Source organism: Chanodichthys erythropterus, chromosome 10, assembly GCF_024489055.1.
Source record: "Chanodichthys erythropterus isolate Z2021 chromosome 10, ASM2448905v1, whole genome shotgun sequence".
NCBI classification, from domain to species: domain Eukaryota; kingdom Metazoa; phylum Chordata; class Actinopteri; order Cypriniformes; family Xenocyprididae; genus Chanodichthys; species Chanodichthys erythropterus.
This window is the reverse complement of record NC_090230.1, coordinates 29034569-29054076: the sequence shown is the minus strand read 5'-3', so window position 1 is coordinate 29054076 and position 19508 is coordinate 29034569. Positions and strand designations below refer to the sequence as shown.

General features: G+C 37.6%; 1 long non-coding RNA gene across 2 annotated transcripts in view; it reads right to left on the bottom strand.

The window, feature by feature from the left end:
• The window catches only part of LOC137028448 (uncharacterized), a 77487-nt gene extending 61187 nt beyond the window's left edge, over positions 1 to 16300 (bottom strand). For both annotated transcript variants that reach the window (XR_010896160.1, XR_010896158.1), the window contains exons 1-3: positions 16257 to 16300; positions 16062 to 16153; positions 15209 to 15248 (exon numbers count right to left, since the gene is read on the bottom strand). This is a non-coding gene — a long non-coding RNA (uncharacterized lncRNA). The remainder of the gene's footprint in view (positions 1 to 15208; positions 15249 to 16061; positions 16154 to 16256) is intronic.
• Between the last annotated feature and the right edge of the window lie 3208 nt (positions 16301 to 19508).

Here is a 19508-nt window from a genome sequence, read left to right as displayed (position 1 = left end):
GAGCTCACAGCATGTGTTTTTGTCTAACTTATGAAAACTTCATAGACCCCAGAGATTCTTCAAGTTTAGCAATTTTTTGCTTTTTATTATATCTTTTAAAATCTTTATCAAATTGTTTGGAAGAGAACACTCCATTTCTCTTGACAGTGGAATGAAGAATCAGAGTTGATGCTTTAGGACTGCTTCGAGACTACAAATTGGGGTGGGTTTAAAACTGCTCCTCTAAGAGAGGATTTTACTGTGGACTTGTGGCAGCTGTAACTGGTTACATCAGTACATGCATTGAGAACATCATTCCCACTAAATACTGTAAGATTTATCCTAATGATAAACCTTGGATCAATGGCGAGGTGCGGGCCATGCTACGTGCTCGCTCCACAGCATTTGCCTCAGGTGATATTGAGGGATATGAAAAAGCCAGGTGCAATCAGGAAGGCTAAGAGACATTACAGTAAAAGGCTGGAGGGATATTACACCACTGCAGCTTCACGGGACATGTGGCAAGGCTTGCAGTATATCACGGGATATTGGCAGAGGAGCCAGGGAGTCATGAATATCAAGACTACACTCCCAGATGAGCTGAATGAGTTTTATGCTTGTTTTGAGGCCCCAAACATCTGCCAACAGCACAGGATTCTGGATTTTAAGGGAACACTGGATATGCCACTCACCGTGTCATCAGTGGAGGTGCGAATGTCTCTGAAGAGAACGAACCCACGGAAGGCAGCCGGACCAAGTCATATCCTGGGGCGGGCTCTTAGGGTTTGCTCATCGGAGCTGGCTGATGTGTTCATGGACATTTACAATCTGTCCCTTGCTCAGGCTTTGGTGCCTACCTGCTTCAAGTCCACCACAATTGTGCCCCTTCCAAAGAAAAACACTGTGGCATGTCTAAATGATTATCGTCTGGTGGCACTTATACCTATTGTGATGAAGTGTTTTGAAAGGATAGTTATGCCCCACATAAAAAGGACCATCCCAGCCACTTTGGAGCCATTTCAATTAGCATATAGACAGAATAGGTCCACCAATGATGCTGTTAATGCTGCCAACTTACAGAACGAACGCAGCACCAGTTCCGTTTTTTTCCGTAAGTAGAATAGGGAAGGCGTAGGACATACGGTGTAAGCTTTTTGAAGAATGCGGAAAGCAGAAGCATGCGAAAAACGATCATCTGTTTAGATAAAACACATACAGTTATTTTTCGATTGTTTCTCTAGATAAGACCCTTATTCCTCGTCTGGTATCGTTTAAAGCCTTTTGAAGCTGCACTGAAACTGTAATTTTGACCTTCAACTGTCTGGAGGCCATTGAAGTCCACTATAAGGAGAATAATCCTGGAATGTTTTCAAAACTTCATTTCTTTTCAACTGAAGAAAGAATGACATGAACATCTTTGATGATATGGGGGTGAGTAAATTATCAGGAAAATTTTATTTAAAAGTGGACTAATCCTTTAAGGACCTGTCAGCTTGCACCACCTAGCAGAGATGGGCACTTGAGTTAGAGACTCGGACTCGAGTCACACTCGAGTCGCATTTTAACAGACTTCAGACTCAGACTCGGACTCGATCTGAAATGACTTCAGACTTGACTCAACTCGGCACAAAAAACTTGGAATATTTTAAAAAACTTTTACCCTTACCTACTGATATAGTAAATAAAGAATTTGTGTTGTTTAAATAGTTTTATAATATCTGCGTCACATATATTTCCTTACGTTGTGGTAGATCAGACTATTTTCATAGAATTTGATTACGTATGTCCGTGTATTGCGTGTAAACTCCGACATGACGGGAGCCACCATGAGATATGTTCTTTCGTTTGAGTTTATTCTCATAATATTTGATGTTGTTCCGGTGTCTTTAATTGTTTACCAACATTCTAAGCATCTAGCCGATCTGACGTGATAATGACATTGCATCCACAAAGGTTAGTCACATGAACTCAGCTATTATACTGTGGTGTAGCTGCATGGCTCTTTTGAATTGCCAGCCTGTTAAAATATGAACAAAAAATCTAGACTTTAAACCTAGCACAACATTTTATCAATCTTTTCGTATGCAGCTTTTCTATTTCTTAATGTGTGTCCATAAGAGAGAGAGACAGAGAGAGATGTTAAGCCATTTATTACTTAAAGCTCATATTTTAACATATCACAATCAGCATGTGAAGAGTTTTCTTGATATTCTTAAATATTCCAAAGTTTGATATTTTCTGATAATGACTGTTGTCACTAACAACAAAGCTGTATAACAAAGTGCTGTATAAAGTCCAATTCACACCGCACCGACAAACGCCTACAAACACCAGCGAACAAGTTGGCTATTGGATTTAGAATTCTATGAGAAAAAACTGTCATGTTCACACTGCCCCAACAAATGAGTGACGTCTGACTGGGAAAATTCCCAAAAAACTATACATGTGTAACCATGTTAACAATATTGTCAGGCAAGTTTATTATATTAATAATACATTTTCTTTTTATTAAAGTATTGAGGCAAAACAAAAATACTAACCTGAAATCCGAAGCGCCGTTGATCTGATTGGTATACACCAGTTTTTAAACTTTTTTTAGCGCCTTTTTATTTATGTGACCCATAGGCCTATACAACCATGTAGCTAAACAAGCCAAAACTAATTAATTTTAAATGAAACTGAATGTAAACCTGCGTTGCTCTCATGGTGGTTATTACTCTCTCTTTCGGTGATATATAAATAAATAAATTAATTAATATTTTTACAAAAACAGCTTTTTATGTAAAATTCACTTTATAAAAGACCCACATTTCTAACTTTCATTCATGGGGATAACATGGATAATTTGACATGGTTTAGTGTGAGATTTTTGCCCATCTTTTGGAAAATGCCGTTTTAAAAGTAAAAAAAAAATCACTTTTACCAGTAGACGGCTGCAGAGCTCCACTATTTGCTATGTGCTATCTGACTGACTGAAAGACATCTTTTCATAAGTTTTTTTTGTTGGATTCATATCTAAATGTTATGAAATCACAATTATAACAATAAAAAATACTTTTTGTCAAAGTTTAGCATTTTTTGTACTGAAAAAAATTAATTTTTCCAAAATGTTGATTTTGAGGATGAATTTTGTCCATTTTCACAGTGGAGTCTCATCATAATGTAACAATATTGAAAAACTATTTTTTTTCATTACAAAAAATACTAAACTTTGACAAAAAGTACCCTTTATTGTTATAATTGTGATTTCATAATATTTAGATATGAATCCAACTGAAAAAAACGTATGAAAAGATGTCTTTCAGTCATTCAAATAGCACATAGCATATAGTGGAGCTCTGCAGCCATCTACTGGTAAAAATGATAGTTTTTTTACTTTTAAAACTGCATTTTCCAAAAGATGGGCAAAAATCTTACACTAAACCATGTCAAATTATCCATGTTATCCCCATGAATGAAATTTAGAAATGTGGGTCTTTTATAAAGTGAATTTTACATAAAAAGCTGTTTTTGTATAAAAACCTATTTTAAAAAAATATTTTTTAATTTATTTATATAAATTTAAAAAATATGATAAATCCTCCAAAAACTGTACAAACATGGAGTAAAAACATTAATAAACAGAGTAAAATTAAATGTTTTTTTAAAAAACAAGTATTTTGTTACAAAATTGCATTTTGTTGCCTGGGGTCTGTGGAGACCCCGAAGACCCTGAGTGTACTTCCCAAACGAAGACCGCACAAGGGTTAAACACCTCTGGTGGCCACCGCTCAGGATGAACAAACATGTTGTGATCTGCCACCGCTGCAAAACGCACCACAAACGGAAACACCTGATGTTATCCAGAGCTCAAACAGATACACAGTTTGTCAAAATGATATATAATATCAACTGGGGTGCTCTTGCTTTCATTTGAGAATACCTGGAAAACTTGCGTGACAGCAGTGAATGATCTACTCATCTTAAGCCTACTAATATGCTGACAATAAAGTATCCTGCATTAGCATAATTGCTGTTCGTCCTGTAGTTTCATTAGGGCCCGAGCACCGATGGTTTGAGGACCCTATTGTAATTGCTCGGTCAATTATTCTTCTCCTCCGAAATTAATCGCATTTTTGAGGGCCTAAACATGCTCGAAAACTCATGATACTTTGTACACGTGCTGGATATTTACATCCAATATGGGTATCTGTTAAATATTTTCTTATTTCTTGGGCTTCACTTTCTGACTTTCTCTGTGTCTTGGGATTTTTCCATTGTGCAGCTCATGTGCCTACCTAGACAAAACAACAGGTAGTAGTCCTTGGACACACTGACACTCTCACACGTAACCAGAAGTTGAAGACACACACACATTTACGCACATACATTTCTTATTTGTTATTATATTTTGTGAAATGCCATACATGGTAAGGTTTAGATGGTAAGTCGTATGATTGGATGCTCAAGCCATCCTGGAGATTGTTGTTTAACCTATGTCTATAAATATGACCCTTCTTCCTGAATAAATCTGAGAATGCTTTGTACCACACTTGATCTGTGTCGGCTTGGTCATCCTCCCGAGATCTCGCGCTGCTGCTGCCACACATCACAGGGGTTGAGGCGCCTGTTTCTTAACTGATGACTGGAATTACAAATATTCTACCTATTACTGAGATTTTGATCTAACAGTTTGGGGGCTCGTCCGGGATATTCCCAAGAAACACGGGACTGGGGGACTGAGAGGTCATCCTTCATCACAGGTAAGTTGTTTTTTAATAATTTCCTGTGGTGGTAGGATTGATTGAACTCATCCCATGTTATCCTTGGATGCAGCTCTAAGAGTTAGTCCAGGAAGATTTGTCTGGAAGGGTACTGTTTAAACGCACAGCTACCTGGCAAATATTTTGGTAATCCCTCTGGTGCGAGGAAGATCCGTGCAGATCCGCTCTGACGGATATCCGTTTAGATCCGCTCTGACGGAAAATAAAGTGTTGATGGGAATATTCCGGTTGACAAATTAATAAAATTGGCTGAATAATTATGATTAAAGAATTATAAAAAGACCCCTTTGGTGTGGTGTGGCAAATTAAAAATCAAATTAGGTGAAGGATGGGTCAAAAGATATCAAGACCAATTCAAGATGAGACACCCCGAAATTGGATGTTTAGAAATAATTGTGGATATTGGACTGAACCCTATTTATCAAATTTAGAGGGGTGGACTCAAGGAGAAATACAATTGGATCCTTTCCCCAAAGAAGGCTCTTTTAAGCCAGGGGATATGGAAAGTGCAAATTCGATGATTAATGGGGGCTGGGGAGACCCAGAGTGCAATGATAAGTACATGAAAAAGTCGTACAGTAAATGGAAAGAAATGAAAACATATTGGGATAAAGGTCCAGAGAGGCCAAAATTTAAAAAAGGAAAAAAGGGGTATCCATATCAGCCCAACGCCTCAACATCCCCTTCAAATATTTGTCAATATAAGGCGCCTACAGTAGAGGAATTGAAAAAACCTCTCATTACATCAAAATTATATCCCTGTATATTATGTAGAGAGACACAGCAGTGTGTGGCAGGGGGGGCCGCAGCTCCCAGTAAACAGGCAGACTGTGAGAAAGCAAAAAGTGAACAAAAATCAAATCCTGCTTTAATGTTTGTGAGACAGGGAAATCAAATTTCCATATGTCCTGCTAAGGCAAGTGACATTGAAAGTATATGTAACAATCTGCCTTCTCCTTCTCATCCAGTGAAAATTGTGCAGATTCTGAAATGTCATACCCGTTATGCACAACTGACGGGTCAAGATTTTAAAGTAATACTCCTCAGAACTTTGGGGGATGATGTGACAGAGATAACTGATGTGTGTCCTTCTCTGAAAACCAAAAATGATAAAATGACTGGAAAAGGGAAAGGAAGGCGAGAGAAATGTCATTATTGTGGCAAACCTGGTCATTGGGCAAAAGAGTGCAGGAAATGAAATGATGGGGAAAGACGCAGACAGGGAGAAACAGACAAAAAGGAGAATTAAAAACTCCAACCAAGAGTAACAAATACCAAACAGAATGGAATGGACTCCCCAATAGGGATGCCTAAGGAGTGAAGGAACCCCAAGTACTTCTGCTCACTCTAAAATATAAAAATAACAAAACTGATTTGCCAAATTTGGAATTGAATGTAGATGGTAAAAAATATTGCCTGTGGTCACAAGTGATGGTCAACATTTTATGAAAATGATTTTGATAATGATTTTTCTTTTTCTTCCCTTCTGTGCTGGTGGTGTCCACTGAGCCACACCCTCATCCTACTGTGTGAAGCTGAGAGTGAGGGAGAAGAGATAGCATCACTGAAATGAGTAAATCCAAAACTGTGTTACTGAAAACAAAAACACCGGTCTATGTAAAACAATACCCTCTTTCTCCAGAAGGGCATTGAACCTGTGATTGAAAATTTGTTAAAACATGGCATTATTATTAAGACGCACTCACCATATAACACACCTTTTAATCCTATTCTCAAAGCAGATGGACAAAGTTGGCGACTGACACAAGATTTGAGAAAGATCAAAGATCTGATCTTTCACCAGTGGTACTGGATGTGGTAACTATAATAAATTCAATATCCTACACATAAATTCTATACTGTCCTTTATATATGTTCTGATTTTTTTTTTCAGCATACTAATATCTGAAGAGGTGCAGCCATTATTTTCATTTATGTACAAACAACAACAATTTACATGGACACGTCTTCCTCAGGGCTATGTTGACTCGCCTGCTGTGTTCTCTGCAATCGTGCACAAAACCCTCAGCAACATCAAGCTCTCACCAACTACGCTAATCTCAGCCACAACAACAGAGAACTGAACAGGCCTCCGTCATTGTCTGCTTCAAGAAAGAAAGTACAGTGGGTGAGACCACAAGTCTGTTATCTGGGACACATTATCTCAGAAGGCCATTGACACCAAGCCTCACCACAACAAGTCATCAAGTGGACTGTTGAAATGAACTACAAAAAAGACTTCCACCTTTACGTGCACGAGAGCGGGGGCATTGCAGCGGGGATACTGGCCCAGGAACACGGTACAAGTTATCGCCCTTTGGCATATTTTTCCAAAACATTAGACAACATTACACAAGGTCTGCCTTCGAGCAGTGGCTGCTGCTGCCCTGATGGTATGAGATGCTGAAAAAACAGTACACATCCACTGACGTTACACACCTCACATCAGGTAAATGCAATTTTACATAATTTTAATACACATGACGGCACAGTGCAACTACAAATTCAATGATTAAGCCAACATTTGTGCCACACACTGCTGTCATTGCTTTGAGAGAGTTGCTTGGTACTGCTGACCAAACCACTGACAGCACTGATGAGGTACCTGATTGTTTGAAATCAATTGAAACTGAAACTGCTTGTAGGACCGATCTGTTAGATATGGCCCTAGAAGAGGGGGATAGTCTATATGTTGATGGTTCATGTTCTAAACCATCAGATGGTTTATAGTTATGCAGAAAAACATTACCATACACATCAGCACAGGCAGTGGAACTTGTTAATAAAATTGTCAAAATTTATACTAATTCTAAGTACGCATTCTGATTTGATAGTAGATTTAATTAATGTAGTCAAGGTTAGGGGACATGCAGCAGGAGATTAATAGGAAGCAAGTAAGTAATCAATTGGCCAAAGTCGACACTTGTGTTGCTTAGCAGCACTTGTGTGCGAGAGGCCATGATAGTGACGTATAAGACAGCTCAGGCAATTAATGCTTTATCTGTGCAAAAACTAACATCCATTGACAGATTCACAAAGTGGCCAGAAGCTTTCCTATGTGCAAGGGAGAATGCAAAAAATGCTAGGGATGTCTCGATCATGTTTTTTTGCCCTCGAGTCCGAGTCCGAGTCATTTGATTTTGAGTATCTGCCGATACCGAGTCCCGATCCGATACTTAATAACCTACACAAAAAAGAATAAAGAAGAGCGAAAAAACAGATCCAGGAACAGTGCTTTTCAGGTTTTTCAGGTATCTAACAGTTTTCAAATAGTAATCAAATATAAAACATCACTGCATATTATCTTTACTGTATAAAATAAATAAAGATTAATCATTATTGAAGTCACAAAAACTATTCAGTCAAGAGCAGTGAGTGACTTCTTTGTTATTTGTTGTTTGATGTAACATTAAATACAGGCAGCAGGAATAGCCTAGTTGTTTTCCCTTTAAGACATGCACGATCCAGTACATATACTGTTCCACATGCGCTGTCTTTCTCGACTAATATACGTTCACTTAAGACATAACCGACTATGTTTGCTAGGATACTCGCTAGGACGGGCATGTTGACATCATTTTTGTATGAATGTGGCCGCCGAAGCGCAAGACTTGAAAGAGAACTCAGTATTTGCGCACTGACTGGAATGAGCGTGTGCGCGCTTCGGATGAGCGCGCACAAATCTTCTCACAGCGCGTGCGAGTTCTCTTTCGCGTCTTGTTCTTTAAGGTTTAAATCAGCAAGGCTTAAACGAGTTAGTTTAAACACAGACTAGTGTGCTGTTCAGGTCTCACCTGCGCTCGCGCGCTATCAACACCCGGGTGATAACGGCGTAAATGACTGGACATTACAGCAGACGGCACTCGCAGTTAACAGTTTACAAATAGTGACTGTTTTGTCCACGCTTTCTGATTATCGTTGTTGTAACGTTTTGTGCATCCATCGACTGAAACATACATTATCTGAACTCTGTCTGTTTTCCACGTTGCTATTTTAAACAAACCATAGGCCTATTAACCAATAGATGCGTCGTCATTCGAGATGGTCCGTAAGTGGAGAACCGTGTGGTTCGATTTTTTACCGAGAACCGTTGCACCCCTAATACATATATATCAGAGTCCTGATCGGGAGGTAATGTCCGATTCCGATCGAGTCTGAAATCACATGATCGGGCCCGATTTCCGATCACGTGATCGGATCTGGACATCCCTAAAAAATGCAAAGAAATTATACCCAGATTTGGTATACCAAGTGTCATTTAAAATGATTATGGAACACCTTTTACATCCAAAGTAACACAATTATTGGCTAAAACTTCAACTATTGATTGATTTAACAGAACGATCAAAGATATATTAACTAAAGCGTGTTTAGAGACGGAAAAAATTGGATGACTGTATTGCAAGCTGTTTTAGCTGAAATACGAATGACACCATCCTCCACTACTAAAATGTTTCCTTTTGAAATTCTGATGGGTAGGCCTTTCCCGACACCATTGGTCAAAGGCCGCGCTGGTGTTTTTCTTCTTTAGGTGAAATGGAGGATCCTGGACGACTATGTCACGGAGCTGGTCGAAAAATTTAATTCTATTAATGGTGATGTTTCACTAACTCTTCCTCTCCCCTCAGAGAAACCAACACACAAGTTTGTGCAGGTGCTGATGAAGAGTCTGAAACCAGTCAAGATCGGAGAGCCAAAATATCTGGGGCCGGCCATGGTGATTGCAGTGACAAGGATGGGAGTGCTGACTGACCTGTAGCCGCAATTGATGCACGCGAGTAGACTGAAGGCTGCCCCGTGCCAAGGGGGACGTTCAGATTAATTAGGAGAGTAAACATATGGCTGGAAAGGAGCTGAACACGCAGCGTTACGTCCATATGCGATCTGACTAATTAATCTGGACCAACATAACAACGTCAAGGACCATGGAAGGAGAGAGCAGTTCAGCAGTGTTGGAGAAAACTTTGACTGCAGAATGGGACTTGTAACAATAACTTTGAACTTGGCTATGCCTGCTGCCATGACATGGACACATGGATGACACCAAGGACTCTTTGATTTGTCATGCCATACACAGAGTCTGGTCCGTTGTCCCTCTAATTTACAATGCTGCCAAGACAATCAACATGAACTATGTAAAAAGGACAATGGTTCTCTAACTGGGCAACATACTTTAATTTGTTGTTTCCTGTTCTACTGTTCTACTGTTTACTGATGATTTTACTGCTTTTATGTTTGGCTCCATGCATATTACAATCCATACAGGGAATGATTAAGACAAGTCTTGGAATAATCCATAGATCACAGCATTAGATTATGATTATGTGTTTAGATTTTGCTTGCTATTATTTGAAAAACAAACTGATCAATTTTCTTTAAAGGGAAGCACTTAATCATAAATGATTTAAAGTGGCCATTGTTAAATATTTTCTTATTTCTTGGGCTTCACTTTCTGACTTTCTCTGTGTCTTGGGATTTTTCCATTGTGCAGCTCATGTGCCTACCTAGACAAAACAACAGGTAGTAGTCCTTGGACACACTGACACTCTCACACGTAACCAGAAGTTGAAGACACACACACATTTACGCACATACATTTCTTATTTGTTATTATATTTTGTGAAATGCCATACATGGTAAGGTTTACATGGTAAGTCGTATGATTGGATGCTCAAGCCATCCTGGAGATTGTTGTTTAACCTATGTCTATAAATATGACCCTTTTTCCTGAATAAATCTGAGAATGCTTTGTACCACACTTGATCTATGTCTGCTTGGTCATTCTCCTGAGATCTCGCGCTGCTGCTGCCACACATCACAGGGGTTGAGGCGCCTGTTTCTTAACTGATGACTGGAATTACAAATATTCTACCTATTACTGAGATTTTGATCTAACAGTATCAGAATTAGGTGTGCCAAAATGGCTCGATAACTCCACCTAAAAAATTTAAATTAAAGGATTAGTTCACTTTTAAATAAAATTTTGCTGATAATTTAATAACCCCCATGTCATCCAAGATGGCCATGTCTTTCTTTCTTCAGTCGAAAAGAAATTAAGGTTTTTGATGAAAACATTCCAGGATTTTTCTCTATATAGTGGACTTCAATGGGCACCAAACGGTTCAAGGTCCAAATGACAGTTTCAGTGCAGCTTCAAAGGGCTTTAAACGATACCAGACGATACCAGACGATGAATAAGGGTCTTATCTAGCGAAATGATTGGTCATTTAAAAAAAATAATAAAAAAGTTTAAGATTTATAAGCACAAATGCTCGCCTTGCTCTGTTCTTTGATGCACGTTCGTGACGTCACGTAATACACAATTACGTTGAAAAGGTCACACTTGACGTAGGCGGAAGTACCGAGTCAGTGTTTACAAGTTGAACGTGCAAATACTAAGTAAAATGCTGTTTACAAAAAAAGGTAAAACAACAATGTCAGACGATTTTGAACTTTGAGGAGAAGATGAGTTTTTCGCCCTGCCCTACCTTTTTGAACCAGAATACACACAGGAAGAAATTAGGCAGATGGAAGAGACTGAGATCTAACGAGACATGAGACGAAGATCTAACGAGACATGGTGGTGCACATGTGGCAAATGCCAACCACTGGCAACTGAGGAAGAATCTCAATGCTGCCTGGACCATTTCAATCCCGCCATTAGAATCAGTCGGTGAGTCGCTGTTTCCTTCTCGCTGCATTACCGGACAAAATAGATTTCCACTGTTCAACAGTGTTTTAAGGGGGTCGAACACCGGACGTGAAGCTCAGCACTGCGCCTCGCCACGTCTTTAAAATTCGAACACATTGTTTTCTATGAGTGTACACACCGGCGGCGACATTCTGCGCCTGTCTGCGGCACCCAGCTACGACTCAGATGTCTAACAAACGAAGTTGTAAACGAAAATTTATAATAAGCGTAGCCTTTTCTTTCCTTTTGCTTTGTTGTGCCATTTTTCCATGTACACTAACCTCAGTGTGAAATATGAAAGCATAGGCATATGTAACGTTTCCTTGCGCGGCACAGAGCTTTGCGTCCTGTGTGTGACCCCCTTTAGAGGTGTTTTTGTTCTAATGGAGAAGGGTATGACAGTCTGATGGCACTGACAACACAGGATGGAAGAACCATTAGTTTTTTTGTTTTTTTTTTGTAAACAGCGTATGACTTAGTATTTGAATTTCAACTTGTAAACACTGACAGCATAATTGCATATTACGTGAACTAATCCTTTAAGCGCCCTTTGCGCTACATTTCACATACAGGTATGAAATTCGGTAGACAGATGTAAAAGTCCAATATCTACAAAAAAGCCCCTGGGTGCAAATTCTGAAAACCCATCAGGAAGTGAGATATTTTGAGTTTTCTCTGCAAAACTTTAGCATTTTTTGCCATTTCCAGACGTTGTACTAGTTTTGTGTAACAAACTCCTCCTAGAGCTTTAATCAGATCAACATCATATTTGGTCTGTCTAGTCTTAAGGCCTTTGCAACATTAAATTACAAAGATCTAGAGTTTTCCCTGAAGTGTGTCCATGGCTGTCTGACAAAGTTTATTGTTTTGCCATGAAACAGGAAGTTGTTGTAACTCGTGTATACAGTGTCTGATCTGCCCCAAACTTCACATGTGTGATAAGAGTCCTGGCCTAAAGACATCTATATGACAATATACAGTTACAGTCATAGCGCCACCTGCTGGCAACAGAAAATGGCATGCTTTACACTGTAATTCACTCCCAGGAACACATTTCCATATGCCACAAAGTACCAAACATATTAGAAACACGTTAAATCATGCAATACTTGGCTAAGTGCTAATGTATGCGAATAACGCAATGAAACAGGAAGTTGTTGTAACTCAGGCATACAATGTCCGATCTGCTCCAAACTTCACGTTCGATAATAGTCCTGGCCTGAAGACATCTACATGGCAATATTCAGTTACAGTCAAAGTGCCACCTGTTGGCAGCAGGAAGTGGGGCACTTTGAAATGACTTTACCATTATTCGCTTACATGCATGTCGCCTACTGTTCACTGTTTTCCTAAGGCCAACAGGTGGTGGGTGCCACTTTAACCCTCTGGAGTCTGAGGCTGATTTGGGGCTTGGAGAAGTTTTGACATGCCCTGACATTTGTGCTTTTTTCAGTTGTTCATAAACATATAAATGACAAAAGTGTCATTACACTGTATTCAGCACAAACTAGGCTACAATAATATGTGAGAAACATGTATGTACATGTTTGTATTTTTGAAGGAATAATGTTTATGCGTGGTTATTAAAAAAACAAAAAACTTAAGTCATTGAAATAAGGCCAAAAAAGTATATTAAATCTGTGTTCACACGACTTCTGGGTATTGGAGGTTGTAGACTAGAGTTTTTGCTTCAGAATGATGTAAAAATTATGCTGCCTACTCCTTCATGTAAAACAATATATTGATTTAGTTTTTGTAAGACACTTTTTGTCAAGAAACACAGTATGTGTGGAGGCGTGAATCATGAATAATGGGTCATTTTCACCTGGGAAGACAAAAGAATCACATAATAATGACCTGAAATGACTTGCATATTAATGAGGCCTTTCAGTCAGGTAGGCTGTGAAAAAAACCCTCTGTAATAATGTCTCAGCTCATCATAAACAGCAATACTGTGAAATATTATTACAATTTAAAATAATGGTATTCTATTATATTCTTTAAAATGTAATGCATTTCTGTGATGCAAAGTGTCTGAACAGTTATGTTACCGCTATGGCATTTCATATAGGCTTTTAGCTTAAAAGCATGCATATTTGGAGAAATATTGATTGATTCTTATATATTTATGTCAATTTTCTATATTGAGAAGTAATATTTATTGTCATCACTATGAGTGCTGGATACTGTGTTTTCAATTCATACCTGCAGCCGGAGGGCACGTTTTCGGACCTCAGGGAGTTAATTGTCTGCTTGCTGCTGCTGCTGCATAAACAATATTGCACAATATTGCTAATATGCTTAATAATTCACTCAGATCCACTTTATATTAAGTGGCCTTAGCTACTATGTACTTACATTTAAATTAATCATTTAATACAATGCAATTATTGTGTACATACATGTTTTTACATTGAACATTTTAAAAACACCTGCATGTAATTACATCTGTAATTCATTTCTGTAATTACATTTATAATTACACTGTTGACCCATCCCTTAACCCTACCCTTAAACCTACCCATACCACCAAACCCGTCCCTAACCTTACCCGTATCCACCTCAATAGCAGCAAAAGTGTTGTGCAATTCAATATGAACCCAATAAGTACATTGTACTTATTTTTTGATGTAAGTACATAGTAGTTAAGGCCACTTAATATAAAGTGGGACCATTCACTCTAAACATTAAAACAGGACTGACACATGATTTTTAACCTTGTGTATGGTTACTTCATAAGGAACTGACAAAGCAGACCATGTAAAAAAAAAAAAAAAAAAACAGTGACATAGCATAAGAAAGACCGTTCACTTATCTTAATGTTGATTTTCAGAGAATTTTTGAAAGTGTGCCGCAAACTGCTAACAGCAAACAATGCTAAGTATTTGAATGCTGAGTAGCAAACCCATTGGCTGCTGATGCCATGGCAAACAATCAGCTGCGCTATGTACATAACTATGTGATCGCTCACAAATTAATTTAAGGACCTTATTAGTCTGCGCCATCTGGAGTTCCAAGACAGAACTTTGTATAAAGCCCATATTCAGCCTTTGCATGGGTTGAATATATTTCATTTCTTGTGTGTGTGTTTGGGACGTTGCAGTGACAATTTAATTTTGAAAGGAGTAAAGCGTGTGTTTAGGGTATTAAGGAAATGCAGTTTTGCCAAAGAAGAACGTTTACTTTAAATAAATGTTCATTTAAAAGCAGCTTACTTCAGTGTAATATGTTACCATATCATGCATAGCACTGAGAATTTAAATAATTGTAATGTGATAATTATAATTTGGGTCAGGTGCGGACATCTAAATCAGAGTAGAAAATCATAGGTTCGGGTGGTTGGCGGGTGGATGATTTATATTTAACAGCGGACTCAGGTGATGTTAATGCTGATCCACGCATCTCTAGCAGCTGCACGTTATCATGTTCTAAATAAGACAACATCTGTATTGCAAACCCCTCCATGTGGCAGCTGTTGTTGTTTTTGGCGTATACCTACCGATGCAGCGTCATTGCCATAGAAACTCTAGCCATAACAGTAGTGCAATTATAAGTTTTGTTGAACATGGGATTGTTATTGAACACTTTTACTCACAGAACAATTAATCATCATGGCTGATGGCAAGTAACTTTTTTTTATCTGTAAAGTCCAAGACAACTGACATATTAGCCTGTGTAACAACATGACTGAGCGCACGTTTGAGTTCCACTAAAAGAATGTGTGTAGATGTGTGTACAAGTATATTTCTTCTTAAGATGTGTTGGAAACACTTACAGTACGATTGTATGGAAGGACAGCATACATCAGCAATGTTCTGTTAACCGGAGGAGCAAAGAAAAATAAATCAGAAAGTAAGATCCAATTATCAACATTAGTTAAAACATTAGCTATTATGAATCAGCAGTCAGAAAAATATACATTTATACATTTATAATCTTAATATGCACAGAACTGTTGATTGCATGTTCATGTTAATTCACAGTGCATTAACTCATGTTAACAGATGTAAAAAAATATGTTCATTTTGAAATTAATAAAGAATAATTCATGCTGTAACAGTATTGTTCAATGTTAGTTCAGATTAAATAATGTTAGCCGATCTGAAAAATAGAATGTTGCTGAAAAAAACATTTCCAACAAAATAAATGTAAATGATTAGATTATTTGCCATTCAAATGAGAGAACTCCATTTCACAATAAACAGGTTATTACCAAATATATATTCTAACAGCACTCAAATGTATAGTAATGCTCCAGTTTGCATCCCAAAAATATGACATGATAAATGCCTAGTCTACGTGTAAAACTCACGTTTAATCTAAATACTATCAGAAATTCAGAATGACTAACAGATGCCCAAATCACAAGACCCCATCTGTCCTCAAAGACAAGTAATTAATCCCAAAATTACTACAGATACAGTCTCATCACATGTATTAGAAACTCCGTAAACAAACTGTAGAATCAATTTTGGCTAGACTGAACCACATTACTTACAAGTTTAAAGATTTAACTCTTGCTTGTGAATTCTTCTAAGGAGAGCAACAAGAAAGCATCGAAAGAGCCAGAGAATGTCTGTATTATTGATTACGAATGCAAAGTATACATTTTTTTAAAGACATGTTACCTGGCCAGTTCAGCTGTGTCCCACTACTGTATGTCAACAACAGGAAAGCCAATGAATCAATGAAAAAACATGAAGCTGCTGAATAAAAGTACCTGAATAAATAAAAGATAAACACTAATGTAAAGTCTTCCATTATAATGACCAAACTATGGAATTACCAATAATTAAAGATTAAATTAATCAATAGCTTCTTACAATATTCGTATAGAGTGTCCAGGACAGAGTTGATTAAAGCAAATGGCCATTTGATATCAAACCTTTCAACTTGACACCACAATAACACTTGTGGCCTTTGAGACAAATGGCAAAGCCCTGATGGCATAGCTGACCGACCAGCTATATTTGTGTAAAGTCCTAATATGACCACCCTTGGGGAAAGATGCCTTTTTTATTGAGCACATGTCCCCTTCTCATTAGGTGTCGACGCCTTAGAATTTATTCCATAGCCTCCTGCCATCTTTTCAAAGGAACTAGGAAAGCATGTTGGACACAATGCATTGTCCTTGCAAGGCAAAGCAAAAGAACCTGGGCAGAATCCAAGATCAGACACACCCAACGCCACACCATCCTGAAGAGCTCTGTAGAAATCAGGGCCGCTTTCATGATGTATTCATGCATTTGTGCTTCGTTACAGCTCAGAACCATCACACAAGACTTGCTGATCATGGATTTAGTCATCTAATCATTTTGCAAAATGGGATTTACTACTAATTGAATATACCACACACTGATCCTACTCTCGATTAGAACAAAACTGACCAATATTTAAATCTCTTAATTGCCTTGAATGCTTAATTGCCCTCCACCTTACGAATAAGCTATTTCTATTATCCAACTGATTAGAATGTCTAAAAGAGACAGCTTTATAAATTTGACAGTAACGTTTTATTTTGATGGTCCCCTAGACATCCTACTAATTATATGTAACTTTGCTACTACTGTCAACTACTAGTCAGAGTATTAGTAGACTGTCTGCTTAATACCTGCTAACACTTTATTCTGATGCTCCCAACAGACATTCTACTGACTATAACTATTACTTTGCAAGTACAACCCTAAAACCTAATCCTAACCATCTACTAATGCTCTAACGAGAGTTAGTTCACATGTAGTTGAAAAGTTACTTATAGTTAGTGGACCATCAAAATAAAGTGTAATCAATTTGACTTAAAAAAATATATATATATTAAGAGCTGTGGTTGACCATGTGCTTTTTTTTCTGTTATTAATTTGGAATATGAAATGGAAAAAAAAAACAAGTTAAAGTTATGAATGATGATATTGACTAGTGTCATACCTTTTCATAGGTTTATCAACACAGCGTGATTCTGCCAGATCTCGTCCGGTCTTCATAATAAGTGTCACTATATGCATAAGTTCACAGAATGACAACTGTTGTGCCAAATTTGCTGTTTTGACACATGAAAAGCTTCCCAGGCTTCTTGGAACAGTATCCCAGTGACATTTGAGAGCTTCTCCACAGCTAAAATGGGCTCTACTGTAGTGCCAAGGCACTTGAAGAAGATTATGCTCTACATAAGACCTAAACAATGTCTGAACTCCAGTAACTGATACCTTCACATAACAACCCTTTCTCAAGGTTAAGGCGCTTGATCACAAGTGACACCTATAAATATATCAAGTGTAATTTTTAATCATAATATTGGTGTCTTATTTTCAAATATTTGTTTAATTCATCTAGTGTCAATTCACCTCATCTTACCGAAGGGTTCACTGCCATTATCTGAACCCATTAGTTGTTCTTCTAACACAATATTTCCTTTAAACAAAACTAAAACTAATGACTGGACAGTTAATTACATCAAAGTGATAATACATTTGGCTGGTGTCATGATATTGATGAATATGACAATCATTTACAAAAATTCCTCTTGAAACTGAGCTAAAAATACTTGACCAAATACGGTGAGTTCGTTTTGCTGAGTGAACAGTATACTGTCTATATAAGAAGCTGCTTCAGGCTCCTTTAAGGACTGACTGGAACTCAAAGGTGGGTGAGTTGTTCATCATGCTCTCCTTCTACTATTAACCTAATATCACATACTTGTGTTCTGTGATTTAGAGATAAAATGTCTAACCCTGATACATGGTAATCAGTTAGGACATTTACGAGATTCAGGGTTTCTGCAGGTTTCATCAAATCTTATTTAATGCTTTTTAATGCCAATTTTGCCATTTTTAATGCTATATATATATATAGGTTAAAAGTCGATAGATGATGTCATATAGCAATTAGAATAATATGTCATTAAGTTGCATTCGCATTCTGCCAAGTGTTAGCCCTTTAGATTTGTTTGCTTCTCTGCTGCTTCCCAATAAAACTAATTCATTTTTTTGTTGTTGTTGTCAGACAATATGAAATAGTAACTGAAATGCGGCCCATTAAGACTACATACAGGGCTCGACATTAACCCTTGTAATGTGCTTGTCCTATGGAGAAGTAAATTGGTAATTTATTTGGCCAAGTAAAAAAGTTGCTTGTCCGGAAAAAAAATTGTATTTGTGGTGTAAATGTATTCTGAAGCAATATTCTTTAATTTAGAATATTTTTTATTCTGAATATTCTTTCAGAATATTGCAGCTTTAAAATATATAAATCTGCATATTTGATTTTTTTCCCCCTTTAACCTTTATAAGGGGCAGGGGCGGTAAAGAAAACACGGTTGAGTGTTGCTGTGAGATGCGCTATGGTTCTTCTGTGATGTTTATTTTGAACTTTTTTTTCGCTTCTGAAACAGAACAATATCAGTCAATGTTCCTTCTAAAATGTAAGTGACTTAATATTAACTACTTGTTTATTTAACTGTAGTATGAAATCAGTGTCATGTTTACAATCGTGATGTATTCAGGAAGACAGCACTCTTGGTCATGTGATGTTTCCTAACTGTATCGTGTTATAAATATAAAAATATAAAAACTCCACGTTTTCCGCAGTTTCTTGTGTGTGCTGCACTCATTTGTTTTGATTTCTCCTATTACCGTCAGTACATTATACAATATATAACCTATTATTATCCACTGTCGATCGCCACTTGCACTAAATGTAATAAATGAACAGAGCAGACGCAGATACAGGTGCGCCTGTGGCAGGATAGCAAGATCTCACTCTCACTCCAAAAAAATTAATGACTGTGGGAATAAAATTGAATGATTTTTAATGCCTTTTAAGGCCTTAATTTTCTCAAAATCCATTTAATGACTTTTAATGCTTTTTAATGCCCTGCAGAAACCCCGAGTTTAGAGTGTGGCTATGCACTGTACATTCAACATTCTTTGGACACTAACCTGACTGAATAAATTCAAGTTAGCACATATTCAAACTCAAAAAAAATTCAAAAAAAAAGTTTGTTGCCTTTCTCTTAGCATCTCCTACCTCAGACACAGACACATTCTCTCCGGACAGGACAGCAGGTATTACGATTGTGA